The sequence below is a fragment of the Ornithorhynchus anatinus genome, chromosome 8, assembly GCF_004115215.2.
Source record: "Ornithorhynchus anatinus isolate Pmale09 chromosome 8, mOrnAna1.pri.v4, whole genome shotgun sequence".
Taxonomy (NCBI): domain Eukaryota; kingdom Metazoa; phylum Chordata; class Mammalia; order Monotremata; family Ornithorhynchidae; genus Ornithorhynchus; species Ornithorhynchus anatinus.
The window spans coordinates 31,835,870-31,840,857 of NC_041735.1; the positions used below are offsets into that span (position 1 = coordinate 31,835,870).

At 48.6% G+C, this 4,988-nt stretch overlaps 1 pseudogene; it reads left to right on the plus strand.

Moving 5' to 3' along the window:
• Nucleotides 1-4,114, plus strand: part of LOC114813879 — a 15,023-nt pseudogene extending 10,909 nt beyond the window's left edge.
• Nucleotides 4,115-4,988: the final 874 nt, after the last annotated feature.

Below are 4,988 nucleotides of genomic sequence, written 5' to 3' on the forward strand. Positions count from 1 at the left end.
GAGAACACCCTCCTGCAAGCCAAGAACCAATCTACTGGGCAGGATTATAATGGTTCACTGCTGAGATGCATAGCAATTACCAGAGACCCAGGACATTCCTGAATCTCATTCCTTGTCCAACTGTCCCTCACAGTCTGCCTGGAGGGACACATCTATGATCTGTCTCCCCCTCTAGACTGTAAACTGATTATGGGCAGAGACCAATCAATCAATCAATCAGTGATATTTATTGAGCACTTACAATGTGCAGAGCACTGTTCTAAGCACTTAGGAGAGTACAATACAACAGAATTAGAAGAAATGTTCCTTGACATTAATGAATTTACTATGTCTGTTAATTGTGATGTATTACTCTAGAAAATCCTCCAGAAAGCCCACCTTCCCCAACATGCCTATCCAGCTTAACTTCAGGATCTCAAATCTTCTAAACCTCTCATTGACCCAAAGAACTTCCACACCTCCTTATCCCCATCCTCAGCAGTATGTTCATTCAGTTAACTACTCAGTTTCTAATTTCATGCTTAATTCCCACATTACAGTATAAGCTTCTTGTGGGCAGGGAATGCATCTCTTCCTTTTTTTGTACTTCCAAAACTCTTAATAAATATCATCACCAATGTGTAGTGCTCTGTAGGGGACAGGCACCCCATACAGTGCTCTACCCATAGTTGGTGCTCAGGAACATGGTTGATTCTGACATGGGAGGGGGCGGTCTCAGTCCTCATAAGCCCCCTGTTTCAATCCCAACTGTTTAAGGAGACATTGGAGGACAGAGTGGGGATTTACTACCATTATGAAAAACCCCATCACTGCTCTTCACCATGCCCCTGGGTTGTATCCACAGAGAAAGTGTCTACCAACTTTGCTATATTGTACTCTCCCAAATGCTTAGTACCATGCTCTGCACAAAGCCAGTGCTCATTGAATGCCACTGATTAACTGATCGATCCAAAGCATAGCTCCTTGGTGTTTCCCTCAGCAGCACTGGCCATTGGGCTGCAGAAACTCAGAGCACCTGAGCCCCTCCTGGAGCCAGAGGAATAGCCCAGAGTGTGGGCAACTCATTCCGTGGGGGGAGACAGGGTAGAGCTGAGGGCAGAATCAGCTGTGTGGGCAGAGAAGCAGGTCTTCCTGGAAGAATTTCACCATGAGGCCAGAGACTCCCCTCACCTACTCAGCACCCAGACATGCAGAGCTTGGGAACAGTGGGTTCTTGGGAAGTCATCCCAGAACCAACATTCCATGGATCCCTTCCCTGGTTGCTGATTCACACCCCCAGAAGCCCCTATCTACTCCTGCCCTCTCCCCTGTAGTAAATCACTGAGCCCAGCCCAACTCAGGGTGGGTGGCTGAGTCAGAGACCAGAGCTGAGTTTGCCCTACCCCTGCCACAGGTCAGACAATGGCCAACTCCCAGGCCCATGCTGGCAGCCTAACTCCAGCCCCAAGCTTCCTCCTGGGGAAGAGAGTCTTATGGGAAGGGATCCTGAGTCTCCTGGGGTCTCACCATGTTTTTCTTTCTCCACAGAATGTGAAGGATGCCTTGGGCAGGTATGTTACCCAGCCTGTCTTCCCATGTTTGGAGGGCATGGTTGAGGTTGAAATCTATCAGGAGGGTCCATGGTTCCTATTTCCTTCCCAGGAGTGAGGGCTGGATCCTGCCTACCCCAGACAACATCCCCACAGACCTGAAGAGCAGCATCCAGATTCCAGGGCAGAGGGAGATGCTGCTAACATTCTCAGGTGATCCCCACCTGCATGGTGCTGGGCAGCATGCGGGCCGGGAAATATCCCCCCATCTCTGTTGTCCTTCCTGAGTGTGATGGTCCTCCAACCAGGAGCCTGGACCCGGCTCCCAGGCAGGATTACTCAGGCATGCTGCCCCTGTGGGGTCACACTAGCTGGCAACCCATTGTGGCAGGGGGGAAAGGGATTGAAGGGGTTGGTTGGGAAATGTAGGAGATGCAAAACTGAGTCAGGAATTCCCAGAAAAACCCTCTCCTACTTCTGCCCCATGTGGTGATGAGGGTGGCTGCTGGTCCCTGAAGGGAAGCATCTGGGAGCCCCATGTGAGACAGGGACTGTGTCCAACCAGCTCATCTAGTTTCTATTTCAGCGCTTAGTACAGTGCCTGGTGCATAGTAAGTGCTCAACAAGTACAATAATTTTTTAATAGTATTGGTTGAGTACTTAGTATGTGTCAAACTCTATTCTAAGATCTGGGTAGGTACAGGTTAATTAAGTTGGCCACAGTCCCAATCCTTAATGGGGCTCACAGTCTAATAGGGGGAAAACAGGTATTGAATCCCCATTATACAGTTGAGGAAACAGGCACAGAGAAGTAAAGCAATTGCCCAAGGTCACACGGCAAGCTATTCCCAGAGCTGGGATTTGAACCCAGGTTCTCTTACTTCCATTCTGGGGCTCTTTCCACATGTTGTTTTCCTTATTATTAATTATTAGGTGTTGCTGGTTAATCAGTCCATTAATTCATTCAGTTGTATTTATTGAGCGCTTACTGTGTGCAGAGCACTGTACTAAGCGCTTTGAAACTACAGTTCAGCAACAGATAGACAATCCCTACCCAACAACGGGCTCACAGTCTAGGAGGAGGGAGACAGACAACAAAACAAAACAAGTAGCCAGGCATCAATAGTATCAATATAATAAATAGAATTATAGATAAAATAAATAGAATAATAAATATGTACGATATACACACAAGTGCTGTGGGGCGGGAGGGGGGTAAAGTAGATGGAGGAAGTAGGGGCGATCAGGAGGGGAGGATGGAGTACAGGAAAGGCCTCTCTGCTGTATTTACTCTGCCCCTCCTGCGTTGTAAACACTGTAATAAGTACCCAGAAATGCTCCATCTTATTAAGGGGCCCATGAAGGCATTCAAGGTTAGAGGGAGACTTTTAGTTCCACATTGGGTATACTTGTCACCATACCATGCTGATGGCCCAAGGGGCCACCATATAAGGTCATTTCACCTTACTCTCAGTTTTTCACCCCCTGAACAGCACTATAAACCTCCAACCCCTTTCCCTGTATCTCTATGGACCCTCGCCTCTGCACTGTTCTTTGAATCCATGCTCTATCCATCACCTTCCCTGATCTCAGCCCTTCAACCCACACGGGTTCCATAGTTTGGGGGATCCTGAGAGCTAACAGGTTTGTATCAGCCTGACCTTGGTTTTTAAAAATCAAAGAAAGATCCAGGGTGGGGCCTATGTGGGAGAGGTTGTGGAAAGGGGGAATTGGAGAGCACTGGGGAAGCTCACAGGGGCCAGACGTTGAGAGGAAAAGGTGGGAAGGGCAAGAGAGGGAGGTTTTGGGGTTTTTTGGGTATTTGTTTAAGTGCTTGCTACATTCCAAGCATTATACTAAAGTGCTAGATTTTTTTTAAAATATATAAAATACTTATTGGCAAATATATCACTTCATGGTCTTACATGGTAGTCACTCAGGAAACTCAGTGTGTGAGGAGGGATACAAAATTACTTCCTGCACTTGTTCCACATGTCAACTGCTCCTGTCCTGACCCTGTAACCCTCTTTACAGCGGACATCTCTCTGGATGCCAAGACAGCGAATCCTTACCTGGTCCTGTCTGGGGATGGGAGAAGTGTGAGCTGTGGAGAGACAGATCAGGATGTGCCTGCATCACCAGATAGATTTAGTCGGTATTCGGCTGTCCTGGGCAGTCAGGGCTTCACTAAAGGGAGATATTACTGGGAGGTGTCTGTGGCCGGGAAGACACAGTGGCACCTGGGAGTTTGCAGGCATTCAGTGGACAGGAAGGGGGAGGTCACTCATCGTTCCCAGGATGGATACTGGCTACTGCTGCTGAGGAAAGGTGGAGAATACAAGACCTCTACATCTCCTTCCACCCTTCTCTCCCTGCCAGAGACCCCTCAATCCATAGGGGTCTTCCTGGATTACGAGGCTGGAGATGTCTCCTTCTACAGCGTCACTGATCAAACCCACATCTTCACCTTTTCCGGTTGCTCCTTCCCTGAACTGCTCCGCCCCTATTTCAATCCTGGTCTTTCTGACAATGGGAAAAATTTGACTCCTTTAACCATCTGCCCAGTTGGGAGGAGGGGAATCTGAGGCAGCTGTGGGCCTAGTCTGGATTCTGCGGTGATCCGTCCAGAGGACAGTCCATCCTCAGAGCCAATGTCTGCCCTTTGGCCCTCACTCTCCATTATCATCTAGGCCTCAGTGCCCTCCTCACCCTTCCCAAACCCTCTGGGATCCTTGGCATGCTAACTTCCCTATGCTCAGCTCTAATCTATAACCTCCATATCCAGAGCTCACAGCATGCATCAAGAGATGGCCTGTTAACCCAAAGGGACATCTGGGGAAACTGAGGCACCAAAACATGCTGATATTTGATTAAAGTTGCCCCGACGAGGCCCCATCCCCACCTTGCCCTACCCTGTTAATGACAAAGGAAACTGTGGGAGTGATGGCTTTTTGAATTTCCGCTTCAAGGGGTCCAGGACAGGAGGGCAGGGGCAGGTGGTCAGAACCAGATCTTGATCTCCTTTGGGACTTAATAATAATGATGACACTTATAGTGTGTCAAGTACTGTACTAAGTGCTGGGCTAGATTTATGATAATCAGTTCAGACACAGTCCCTGTCTTCCATTGGATTTATAGTCTGAGTAGGCGGGAGAATGGGTATTGAATCCCCATTTTGCTGATGAAGGAACTGAAGCATAGAGAAGTTAAGTCATTAGCCCAAGGTCACACAGCAAGCAGGAAGCAGAGCTGGGATTAGAACCCAGGTTTAGCCGTTCTTGGTTTCACTGACACTGTCCTCTTAGGGTCCTCCTATCTCTCTGACTGCTCTTTCTCAGTCTCTTTCATGGGCTCCACTTCTGCCTCCCACCCTCTGACAGTGGGGGACATTCCCTCAAGGCTCAGTTCTAGTTCTCCTTGGGACAGGCCCAAGGCTTGGACTCCATTTTGTTTGGCCAA